The following is a 14241-nucleotide window of genomic DNA, read 5'->3' as shown; positions in this document are numbered from 1 at the left end:
TTTTTTCTTCTGTCTTTCACCTTCTCCACGAAAATATCGTGTTAAGTATGTGTGTAGTAAGTAAGTAAGTAAGTCGTTTATTTGCATTACAGACAAGATAGGTAGTTTAAGATAGTGTAGGTTCTCACCTTTTCTCTTATACACTATTAGGGGGTAGAGTAGCTAACGCACCTGAATTCATGATCATCCTACCATCTTCCACTAGTGCCCCGTATACCGTTAGTGCAAGTGGGTGGACCGTTTAAATGCACCCATTAAAAAAATCTTAATAATTGTATTCATGTAATGAACTGTACAAATTATTCGGTTTCTGCAAATGTACATAAATGTATTATTTAAGTAATATAAAATTTAATATATTGTCAAAACAAATGAGTCATTGCCGGCTGACATATGTAATGATTAATGTAACTGAATAAATATGTAAATTGTTTTTTTTACATAAAAATGCACATTTTTATTCTAGTATGCTAATTAAATGTATAATTTATAAATTAAATACGAGATATGTTCATTTGTAGAAATCGCGAGCTTGACTATGTTACTGTCAGTCTGCGTTTTGTTATTTGCTTTCAAAATAGCTAATATTATTTATTTATTTATTTACGTTGCGTTACACAATTATGGTATATCAATGAATTAATTCACATACATAATATGTACTTTTACTGCCGAAATATTGGGAACTCAGCAAATAAATATAAAACGTGGTACCCATGATTTTTACTAATTATTTATATTATTAACCGGGTCTTAACACGAATAATTTTATGGCAAATAAAGGTATTTACCTCTCGTGACGTTTCGATTCGACTAGGTTGCACCAGCCGTGGTCACGAGCTGACTGGACAGAGGTATATATGTACCTTTATTTGTGATATAATTATTCGTGTTATGACCCGGTTAATAATATAAATAACCTAGAAAGAAAGAAAGAAAGAAAGAAAAACATTTATTGTCAACCATTTTTACATATACATATATACATACATACATACACACTTAGAACAATTACAATAATAATACACCTAAAAGAATACATTCAAAATTTCTTTTTAAACAAAATTATTTTGCTAATTTATTGTTTTGTTTATATTTCTTACTAAATTTGGTTATTTAATAAATATGCTTTCGTCGTTGATATAAAAAAACCTAATGCAATTTAAATAGTTAAGTATAAAACGTCATATTGTTAAGTCGGCTGGTTGTATGGAATTTGGCCAACAGAACCTTTTCGCCATATGTTGACCCTGACAATAAACTTTACAGCTCATAAAGAAAAATCTTTAAAACAACACTCGTAAACACAAGAACCAACTTTATGTGTACGTCGTTAAAGTTAAAAATAAATTACACGAAATTGCAGTTACGGCTTCTTTGTGTGGAACATTACGCGGGCGCGTTTATATCTCTGTCCCTTTCAAATGTATGCATTGTTTTACATCTGTTTCGTTTCAACAATCATTCAATTTTTAAGTACACAGGTGCACGGTGTCGCCGTCTCGTTCTAACCACATGTTTATCTCGCTCTGTTCCGTAGGTCAGTCTCCCGGACTGAGCGGCGTGTGCTTGACGCGGACTATAGTCAAAACAGTTTGTAATAACCCCTTTAGAAAGTGCTTTTGTGGATGAAATTAAAAAAAAAGTGTTGGTACCATTGACATAGTGTTTCTGTGTCCAGTGTTGTGATTGAGTTATCTGTGACGTTATTGGCAATATTTTTGGATTTTGAATTTGGAATCCCTGTTTTGGTATGCGAGTTCCATTTTTGAATTTTAAATTGTCGCCCTGTTGAATGGAAATTATGTTTTAATGTGTTAAGAATAAAGTAGGATATACATTAAATACATAATAAATTATCTAATCTAAGGCGTGCATGGTAATAAAATTGCAAGTAATGCAAACATGAATATTATTCTACTACTTACTCTAATAAAAAGTTTAGAATAAAATTACAAATATTATATCCATCTATATTGTCGTATTAATATTGTAAATACGGAAGTCTGTATGTTTGTCTGTTTGTTAACTAAGCGCCTGAACGTCTATCACGAGGCATAGACTATCTTAAGTAAAAACCAAAGACCAAGTCGTCTATCGCCAGGCAGAGACTATTATTAAGTAAAACAAAAACAGACGAAAGTCGCGGCTAACAGCTGGTATTATTATTTAATTTATTTATCTATACATACAAATAAAATTAGAGTGTCTGTTTGTAATATTGAAATAACCGTGTTTTACTCTACATGCATATGAATATAAATACGGTACATACACTAAAATAACATTTTTTTTACAATTTTTGTCTGTCCGTTTGTTCCGGCTAATCTCTGGAATGGCTGGACCGATTTTGACGGGTCTTTTATTGGCAGGTAACTGATGTAATAAGGAGTAACTTAGGCTACTTTTATTTTAGAAAAATAAAGTTAAATTCCACGCGGAAGAAGTCGCGGTTACAGCTAGTAAACATTAAAACAATATACACATTATTAAATAAATATAGGACCTTTGAGTCCTTCGGATATTTTTGTATTAAAAAAAGTAACCAGATCGCGGACATCTGTCGCCGCAGCCCGGGATACGTAGACCGAAGATAATTTAGAAAAATTCGTTTCTTAAATTAGCCCGACCGGAAATCGAAAGCGAGACTCTTTCCTCGAAGCAACGTATGGTAATTACTTGACATTGCAGTACTATCGATCTCAAAGTATGTTTTTATTAATGAATAAAAACATACCTTATTATGTAATTCGGTACATTATTAATTATTATTATTAGAAATTAATACGAAATCACATTTTTAATAAAAAAATGCCTTAACTAAAAAAAATGAAGTTTTTGAAAAGCATACCGTAATGTTTAGATGGAAACCTAGTCGAATCATTACTCCACAATTCTAACAAACTCTTGCCTTCGGGAAATGTAAATTACAAACGTATTCTTTGATTTAATTAATAGATTCGATACAAACGAGCATACAAAAAATATTTTGTCTTCATATATATACGTAGCATTATATTCTAGTATAGAAAATCGCTGCGGATTTGCCTCTGAAAAAGTATAGTCAAATTGAGAAGCTTCTCTGTGAAGGTGGTTTTATAAAGTTAAATCATCATCATCTGCTTCTTCCTTATCCCATTTATTTATGGTCGGCGTAATATGTTTTTCGCTTCCATTCATCCCTAGTCATATTATTTAAACCATATCATCTTTCACACAGTCCAACCATCTCTTTTTCGGCCTTCCTCTGCCCTTATAACCATCCACATTCATATGTAACACCTTCCTTAAAATATTATCCTCGTTCCTACACATTACATGTCCATACCATGATAGACGATTACTCTTCAACCTCTCTAATTTGTTTTATAAAGTTGAATATGGTATTAATATTATAAACAAACACACACACACACAAACTTTCGGACGCTTGTTACTCTTCCACGCAAAAACTACTGAACGGATTTTGATGAAACTTTACAGTAATATAGCTTATACATTCGAATAACACAGGCTATAAATTTCACGCGAATGAAATCGCGGACGTAGCTAGTAATATAATAAATTTAATACATAGTAATTAGTTTTGTTTTCAATCATATTTGTCCTTATATTACGTTATATCTGCTAATGATGATTTATATGTCGATGACATTGAAACACTAATTAACGTGACACTGAAGGTAATAATTATTAATGAGATATTTGTTTACTTATATGTGGAGTGCAAGCTCAGTAACTATAGAATAAGGTGCAAAAATTCTTAATCTGACAAAAACGTAAGTAATACAGACGACCCTGACTAATAATAATTATGAAAATCACACGTGAGTCAATTTTGAAATGATGATGTTCCTAAATTTGCCCATCTGAATTCGAACTAGACACCTTTACACAAGAGGGTCACCTTTACTTTGCTGTCATTTATTAATAATAGACTTGTTCTAGTCTATTATATATAATAATAATAATATCAGGACAATGCACACAACGCCATCTAGATCCAAGTTAAGCTAGCTAAAGCTTGTGTTATGGGTACTTGATAACTGATACATATACATAGATTGTTTTTGTAAATACATACATAATATACATAGAAAACACCCAGACCGATACAAACAATCATACTCAAGAATACAAATGTTTGTGCCGTGCGAGGAATCGAACCCACGACCATCAGTCGTAAAGCGGTGTGCTAGACTGCTAGACCACCGAGGTCGTCATATATATTCTATTCTAGAATCTATTCTAGAATATTATTACAAATTTAGTTTAAAAATCCTCTGAACTAGCATAATTTTTGGTGACTAATAACATTACTTTATTTATAAATAAAGAAACCCTTGTAATGTATTTTAAATCCACATAAAACTCGAATATTTTTAATAAAAATACAGCTTGACTACGAAACATTTACCCCTAACGTATTTTCACCTTGTATTCTCACGCATCAATCTGTTTTCCCTAAGTTTCATTTTTAATTATAACAAAATTCAAAATTCAAAAATCATTTATTCATATAGGACATTTTAGCCGCTTATGAACGTCAAATTTTTACATTATAATTTTATTGTTTCCCTACCGTTAACTATTTTGAAGTCCAGTAGACTTACAATCCTTACTAATATTATAAATGCAAAAGCAACTCTGTCTGTCTCACTTTCACGCTAAAACTACTAAACGGAATTAAATGAAAATAGGTACACAGATATTATGAAGTCTGAGAAAGGACATAGGCTAGTTTATAATGCGAAATAAGGGTTGCAAGGGGTTGAAAGGGGAGATGACAGGAAACTTTTTTCACATTTTGGTTTAGATTATTGAATATTTTTCTTTATTTGATCAAGGTCACTATAATACGCGGACGAAGTCGCGGGCACAGCTAGTCTTATATAACTACAAACTGAAAATTAAATTATGCTATATCTTATAATGTTGTCATGCAACGTGAGGTCAAAGACACGATGAGTCAACGATAAATATGACCACAGACCCCAAAATGCAAGACCGGTCATTGAGGACATAGGTCTTTTTTTAATCCATCTATTCGATGAACGAATATCAATGATGATACGAATAAAGGACAAAAAGGGAGTAAAACATTTGCAACACCATAAGAACCCGTAATCCCTCTAATGAAGTAGAGTATATTCCTATAAGTAGAAGGATATTAGCTATTATTAAATCCGTCAGGATAGAATGCTAATGCGACCTCAAGGCTCCAGCGGTGGCGCTCGTAGGTACACTTTGTGATTTTTAAGTGGGTAAGAATCATCACCATCTGACAGGGGTCTTTTGAAGATTTTTCCACACGATAAAATAAGGCTACTATTAAATAACTCAATGTTTTCTATGTAATATATTTAAAAGAAATGTCTAGTATCCAGAACAGAAGGTCTGCTTAGCTTGGAACTAGATGGCAATGTGTGAATTGTCCAGGAATGTTATTATTATGAATGCTAAACATTAGCTTTCGTCAAATCGACACAACAATGCTCAAATTTGTTCTTCACAGAAGGTTGTGGATACCCATATGAGTCACAAAAAATTTGTTACTATTAGGTAGACGAGCATATGGTATTTCCTGGTCAATGTTCCGTATTTATCAAAAGCATAACATTAGCAAAACAATTATACAGTTGAGGAAACGACCGGGCAATTGTTGTTTCCATGGGCCTTGACAGTTAATCTAACCGGCCATTTGAAGTACTAAACAGGATATGTAGTCTATTAGATGTTATCATGAACGCTTGCCACCTGTAAGCCGTGTCAATATTGATTTAATTTTCGTAGATTGTAATGCTAGCTATTTCAAGCGGCTTTGTCTATGTTAATCTATAATTTGATCTATCTTTGCGCTAAATTTAATTCAACATTGTCTAGTAGCGTTTATGTCAGAGAGAGAGTAACATTTATTTACTCATGAACACAAATTTTAGCGCTTATATTATTATTGTTAATTGTCCTAAAGTTAAATTCGCTATAATTCTGTTAAACAATTTGGATACAGTATGTTATGGGTTTGACAAATATGCTAAGTATCAAATATATGTGGAAGTGAACACAAATAACGGACTGCTGCATTACTGCTTACTTACTTACATTTAAGAAGTATATTTTCCTTCTCTCATGTTGCAGAATATGATATATGAATAGACTTTTATTTACTAACAATAAGCATTGTTTCTTCGTAGAGATAAAAGAAACAAAAAACAAATGAACTAAAAACTGGCATCGGTCAGATCATAAATACTACTAACTTCTGAACTGGAATTTAGAATTTAGACTCTCAGAAATTAAGACTGCGAATGCAGGCTTCTGAATCCAAATCCATTGATTCCTTTAACTTCAGCAACGCTTAAATTGTCCTCATTACAGTAAAAGTTCAGTGATACTGTGAACCATTAACCGCGATAGTTTAAAGAGTTATGTTGTTTATATACTCTACTTGAATCCACTTTTCCCTAACATACATTCGCAAATGGAGCCATAAACCCGTCCATGAAATTAGGGACCTGGTTCTGATGCGTCACTTTTATCTGTTGAGATTGATGTTCGATCTTCTTTTATAAGTCTAGTTTTACATTTTTCTCACTAGATGGTATTGTTCAGTTTTAGAACGCGCTTCAATTTACTTTTCAGATAAACCTATAAGTTCTAGTAGTTAGTTCTTATGTTAATTGTACGGATTTTACGTATGTATTATAACATATTTGTTGTAATTGCCATCCTATTACACATTTGTCTTGAAGGAAATAATGTTTTTATTTCTTCAGACCTGAGAGTTTATTTTCGAAGCAGTGGCGACTGTGTACTTACAATTGATGTAAAAACGTCTAAATGATAAATGTTTCTTTTCCGCAAATACACAAGTAGGTCCTTCAATTGTCATAACAATTTATATATTTCCACTTCTAGGTACCACTTAATATTGTTTATTTATACAGTGGATTGAGGCTGTGTACTAAATTTCTTTTAATTTTCTTTGGAATAGAGTCTGTTGTTGATTCGTGAAATGTAATATGGACTCTATTCTCCGCATTTAGCATGTAGCGCCGGGAATACCAAACTATCCAGCCAATCTCCTCCCAGAAGCGCAGAAGCCTCCAGGTGTCTTCACAGGCTTCATGGAGCGACCGTACCCTTCCGACATTTGTTTACGTTTCGTGAAATATAATGAACATGGAGTAAAATAGACTTGCATTAGTCATGTCAGTAAGAATAGTACGTTATAGGTAGTTTTACTACGCAATATCTTTCACTAATAAGAATGAAATATTGCCTTCAAAAGCTCTTATGTAAAGGGGAAAAAGTTCGGTATCTTCTATAATGTATATTTCATATTTATTTTTATAGAACACGTCTATTGTTTTAGTATTCTTTAAAATATTTTTCTAAGGAATATATATCATATTCATAAAATGTATTGTAACCTCATATTGGTACCAGCAAATCGTTTGAAAACAGGACCTTTAATGACACATCGTGAGAAATAAAACCATAAGGCGGTTCCTACTAATTCTACGGGTGACCACCCAGGTATCCAATATAACTCGATCCCCTTAAAATTAGGAGTTACTGATGGATCGCAGCCAGTGAGAAAGCTCACGGCGTACTGGTTTTCAATAACGTCATGTTGCATGATCTCATACTTTATTTATGTTGCGTTGTAAAGTTAGCGATACTAGCAACGAACGCTGCGCGCACGCGGCGCAAACGTGCTTATTGTTGAGTTTTATTTTGATTTTTTATGTAGCCACCATTGAAGGATATATTTATGTATCTTTGCTTCATATATAACTTTAAAAAAAAATGTTAACTATATTTATGTTTGCTCCATCACAATCGTTAAAAAATCTTCTCTTATTGCCAGATTCTGCTTGAATCTGACTGTGGTTTCTTTGACTGTCCTTTTCCTTAAGAAATTCCTGGAGTCTTAATTAATATTATAAAAAGGCAAAGTTTGTCTAAGGGGTGATCTCTGGATCTACTGAACCAATTTTAAAAAATCTTCTGGATCACCCATTTATCGAGAAATTTTTATAGGCTATATAAGAATCAATAGGAGCGGAGCTGCAGAGATGAAAACTGTTTCAAAACAGGAAAAATGTGGCATAGACGAGATCGCGCCGGTGGGACAACAAAACCGCTCATTACATATTTACTATTGAACTTGTTCAGTATTTTATCAGTTCAGCGGTGCTGATAAACCATAACAGTGTAGTATTTATCATACTGATGTACTACTAAACGATATAATTGTTCTATGTAACGCAGCACGTGTAATCTACGATTTGATAATACCGTCATTAGTGTCCTCACCCACATTGTAGAGCCAATTATCGTCCTTCCTTTTGAATGTTATCGTGACCTCCCACAGGATTACCACACTTGTTTTGTTTTCTATAAAATTATCTTTACAATTTGTTCCAAAATGGATGCTAATGAGAACTACGGTCGATGGTATGGAATGATAAAAACGCATGGTATTTGAAGATTTATTGTCCGTGCCCAAAACTAATCTTATTATATCCGAGTTTCTTAAGTGAGTGTGTTGCCTTTTTGTCTACTTTTCTAAGAGACTTTCCATGTCGTTCGAGTGCTGGTGCAGTGTTTAGTTTATTTGTAGACTTCCATAAATTCTTTATCTCGTTAACATTAGGTTTTATATGTATACATTTTGTGGTATTTCACAACCGATTATCGAAAAAGATATCAATTAATGTATTTACTTGTACGTTTGTAGATTGTAGTTGTTTGTTCTAATATTTTGATGATACACCTGAAATTACTATAAATTAATAAATACTAAAATCTGATACAATTGTAATTTCTATTGATTTATCGTTATAAGTTGAAAGATAAAGGATATCAGTTCCATAATTATCGTAGGTTTACTATGTGATTGATGTTTTTACGAAGTGACGTATTCATATCATATAAAATGTAAATTTTACTAAATTGTGAAAGATTTTAGGAATTTAATTTTGGTGATAACTTAAAGGGAGCAACTTCTGCATCGATGGACTTTACTTCCTTGTTTTTATGAAAGTATGTTAGCGGTACTAAATCTATGAAGATATTAAAATACTCTGTGCTGTAATTAATTTCATTATGATAATTTAGGGTTGATTTTAAACACATTCAGTAGTACTATTATACATATCACGTTAAAACACAGTCAGGATCATGAATATTTGTCTTACACTTACGGGACTTCTATTGTCCGTTACTAAGTTTTGTCTTATGGCTTGTTGATAAGATATCCAATATTGTCATTGTTCTGTCTTAAGTGCACCGTTCTATTGAAATTTTGTTGCTTCCTTTTTTCTATTTCTGACCTGCCTTATCGTAGTAAGTTTGGCCATTTCTATGCTTGTGTACGGCCTTTGAAACTAGTAAGCTTGTTATTATTTATTTTGTTCATGTACATTTTATTTTAAAAGCAGCAACAATAAGGGTAATTAATTTTATTTCTTTAACAGTTTCTTTTGTTGCTTACAATGTAATAGTCCCCGTACTGAAATCATCAGTTTCGTGTTAAATTAATACTTCAGCTATTCTAAAGACAGTTCTATGTATAGAATTTGTATGACAGTTACGATGTGTCGTGAATCTCTAACCCTCGGTCAGAGTACATGTTCAGGGAATGCAAAGATCTATTTTAACTTCCCCAGGATTTCACAATAGAAGTATTCTACATATAAAATATCTTACAAACGTGCCGTTCCTTTAGTGTATGCATTAATATAATCATTTTATGCTTTGTTAGTCGGTTCTATTCCAATAGTCATGTTCATCTATTTTATGTATTCAAATTTGATTTTTATGATAAATGTAACACAGCATTAGTCTGTGTAAAGTCGATAATGTTCAATTGTAATAAAAGTTTTGTAATTATGTTAACAAAAGATTGTAATGACATTTGAATGTGTCTTAATTATTCACTGAGGTGTTTTAGTCTATAGTTGCTAATAATTTAAAGGTTCTAAAGAAATTTACTTCATCATGCTATGAAATTTTATATGTATCTTGAAAAGGACGCTTTTTATTCTTAGACAAAAATGCAATGAATTATTGAATACTTTTTTCAATCTTATAAATTTTACTTGTTCATTTAATCTATCTATCGTATCTAAAAATTTTATTTAGGTAATTAGGTGTCATCAGTTATATTTAGGGCCAAGAATCGACATGCATAGTACTTGTATTAGCAAAATCTATTTACGTCCACATCCGTGGTATTTTCATCTCGTTTATGAACAATATCAATTCAGAATGCCAGCAATTAACATAAATTATCCATTTCATTCTCGACAATCCATGTATAATAGATTTGTACAAATTTATATTAAATTTATGATCTTACTAGCAGACACGCGCAACTTCGTCTGCATCACACTTACTTGCCATTTATCATTATATTTAGTCGAATTTGCATAATATCTTTTTAAATTATAGCCTATGTATTATGCTGATGTATAAGCTATATTACTGTATAGTGTCATCAAAATCCGTTCATTAGTTTTTGCGTGACAGACTAACAAACATCCATCCGTATTCAGAAACTTTCGCATTTATAATATTAGTAAGATTTATGATCTCATTTCTGTAATTAATGCCTTCAGTGGGACAAATGACATTGCTATTGAAATTGAAGCAATAACTCTTCGCATTTCAAACCTGTTGTGTGAATGGTCACGGATATTTGTGTTAAGTAGTTATTTCCATACAGGTTCTAATATTGCGCATGTGTCACTTTGGGCATCATCCGATGAGATCACCCCCACTACGACATGTGTTCATGATACTCTTGTAGTACAATGTAGTGGGGATGATCAGAGTGATGTTTTATACGGAAACTTTGGTGTATATTTAAATATATTTCAAGAAATCAATGATGTTTGCGAAAGTTATGAAGTTTATAAAATTTAATTTAAGTATTGTATATTTACACATTATATTATAAATCTGAGATTATTATATATCAGTTTCAATATGTATTCTAAATTGTTTTTTTTCATATCAAAATTTGTAAATAATTTAATCAATTCGTTAAATAGTTGAAAACACTATTTCATAATAAAGCCTATTACAATAACAAAGAATAACTGTAAGATACAATATTCTAGCGTGTATGTCGACTCTCTCTTTTACATAGCTATGCCTGAAAAGGTACATGTGTTATATTTGTAGACATAGTACTATGTGATACGAGCATATGTAAAGTAATAAATAAATTCAATAAATCGTAAATCTGTGGTAGAGTATAATATGATAATGCCATAAAATTAAATGGCATCAAATAATAAATTAATGTGGTTTAGATGTGATACCCTTTCGAATCTGCACAAAACTGTATATAGAACTGTGCCAATTTTTTTCCCAGCGGGAGACAATAGCCCGGTAGCCATAAAAACATTTCTAATAAAACGATAGTTAACTGCTTCTATCGCTTTGGGTATATTGTTTATGTTACCTCCTTCACTTTGATACTTAAATATAGGTTAGTTATTTTTATCTTTCTAGATAACTATATCTTCCTCTATAGTTTTCTTCTGGGAACCTTAAGCCAGATTTGTATATTTTCGTCTATTATTTTTAGTATGAGATTTGTTTAATTCGGTTTGTGCAGACATTTTATTTGCATTATAAGCATTTAAGTTTGCATGAAATTAGTATTGCTTATTTATTTTGCCAGAGGTGGTGATTGTAAAAAGTCTTTATGGATACCGTAGTATAAATTTTACTAAAATTACAGGATGAGACACAAAACATCTTAGTCCTCTGAAATGGGAAAGCTTAAGTGGAATCGGGGTTTTCATATGAAAACGTAATGCCCGTTCATAGTGCCGTTCGTGTATTAAGACTATTACATTTTACCATCAGGTGGAACGTCATTCATCATCATTCATCGATCGTTGTATTTTGCATAAAGAATAGCTTTCAATATGGTAATATAATGATATTGTGCCATTCTGATATTATCCTGAAAATTAACACACTTATCTTATCTTCGTGACCTCTCATTGCATGTTCTGGAAAGTCGTATATTGTCCACTCCTTCAATGTCAAATAATAAGACGTAATAATTTGCATTAAGAACAAAGCCTGTAATAACAACTGTGACCGGATTACGTTTCAAGGTTCCAAAATGTGTAAATTGATCTTCAGAATGATTTTCACGCTCTAACGAACTAACGGAAATTGCTTTTGGTGCACGTGTAGCGTCATTGTTTCCTTTTTTCTTCTACGTCTACTAAAATTAATTAGCATTAACAGGGAGCCATGTCATAGAGCTATGAATGATAATGAATCAATGTACTAGAAATTTATTGCGTATTTTATCATATCTTTGTGTTTTATAATATCTGCTGTCATGAATGTAATCTTGCTAAGGACTTTACAGTTTATCAATCAAAACAATTATGTGATTGCAATCACGTATAAATGTTACCCTTCTAACAGAAAATGTCCATAGAATTTTCTAGGCAAAGGCCACTGAATTTTCTGCAAACGATACCTACCGGTAGGTAAAGCAGTTTTATTACACTGAACAAGGATCGATGACCTACACTTGGCTTTATATTTGCGTTTTATGGCAAAGTGCTTAAAGTTACATAGTAAGCGAGTGCTTACCTCATTTTTTCATGCAGGTGCATGAATCTTTGGACCTTATTACTACTTCCTTGGCATATTTATAACATGTGCATGTACTGTACAAACCTTAGCGTATATTTCATCTTTGTATTAATTATCATTATGCAACCGACTTCATAAAGAACGAGATTACTAATTAGTACCATTAATAAGGTTTATCCTCATGTAGTTTCATTAGTACTTGATTTTATTTGTTGAAGGAAATCTTAATATATATTTCTTAATCACTATTTATATGGTTTGTTTACACCGCTGCCAGGTATTCCGTCCGTTGCTTCACTTGTTGCATTTACCAAGTTCTCTAAACTGGTATTCGATAATAATGGTGTTTGTCAACTGTTTCCAGTTAACCATTGTGGGTTACTTGGGAGTGGTGTTGTTGTAGTTGAGGCACAACTTTTTGTTCAATTACGATCATTTAAGTTTAATGTTCCACTTCGCAAGTTTACATCATCATCATTATCTTTGTTATGTTGACTACTTTCGTATATGCAATTTTCTTCGAAGAGGTTGTGTATTTATAGAAATTTTGAAACGCTGATGTTTAACAGATTCTTCCATTACAATTTAGCTGTTATGTTAAATTTAGCCTAATTTAGATTTATTAAAATATTATAAATAATTTAATTTCCATCCATAACAAAGAGACAAATGTCATTTATTTTTCATTATTCAGTGAAACTGATAACATTTTTTTCAGTACTTATTCACAGCATCATTGAAGTTTAGTTCCTTCTCGCTAATATTAGATATTTATAGATTTGTCTGTTTTCCCCTAATTGTGATTATTTAGCTCAGTACAGAGATACGTGGGATCGTTAACTATTTCGAGTATACGCCTACAAGGTCGCCTTTTATAAACAGATGCGTCTGTTTCGTTTTTGCTATTAGATGTAATGTATATAGCTTCAGTTGCGTTTGAAGTGGCATCAATGGTTGTAATACTATGTTGTATATTTAGTGTTTGCTGTAAGGTTAGAATCCCTTTTAGTAAAGTTCCATTATGTGGGTGTTATTATTAACATCCGCTTAATATCTAGTACTAACCTAGTTATCTATGGTAATCTAAATATACACAGCCTTTGAATTTGTTCTGCCTTCTCGCGACTTGATTAATTACACTGTTTTAAACTTTTTTCATGTTTGTTTACAATTGTACAGATTATATAAATGGGATATTTTCCATGATAATATTATTTATGAGCTCTCGATGCTTTAACGCTGTTTCAAGGTTTGAGGTCACGGGGCGACCCATAAATATTCCGTTTATATAACGTGTATAATTGATTAATTGCTATTATCACAGACTATTTTGGACCAAAAATTGATTTTAATGGAATTTAAACATTAACGACTTCAATAACTGCATGTAGATAGAAAAGAACATTAACCATTTACCTAGCCACTCCATTATTACTATCTTCATTTTTGTTGAATTTGTACATATGTTTATATTTGAAAATACGGATTTGTCTAGCTGGCAGATTATTTTGCTTTAGAATTTATGCAAATTTCTATAATTAATGAACCAAGAAATATATCAAATAGTTTAAATGTACAGTTAGCAGCATAAATGTCCAA

At 31.8% G+C, this 14241-nt stretch overlaps 1 protein-coding gene across 1 annotated transcript in view; it reads left to right on the top strand.

Moving 5' to 3' along the window:
- Nucleotides 1-1566: 1566 nt before the first annotated feature.
- The window catches only part of LOC131848790 (uncharacterized), a 91596-nt gene continuing 78921 nt past the window's right edge, over nt 1567-14241 (top strand). Inside the window, exon 1 of the mRNA XM_059198729.1 lies at nt 1567-1751. The gene's annotated coding sequence lies outside the window, so the exon portion shown is untranslated. The remainder of the gene's footprint in view (nt 1752-14241) is intronic.

The sequence above is a fragment of the Achroia grisella genome, unplaced genomic scaffold (genome assembly GCF_030625045.1).
Source record: "Achroia grisella isolate CSIRO2021 unplaced genomic scaffold, CSIRO_AGI_Agris_v1 utg1090, whole genome shotgun sequence".
Lineage (NCBI taxonomy): Eukaryota > Metazoa > Arthropoda > Insecta > Lepidoptera > Pyralidae > Achroia > Achroia grisella.
Note: the sequence above shows the minus strand (reverse complement) of the source record. Positions and strands in the feature narration are given on the sequence as shown.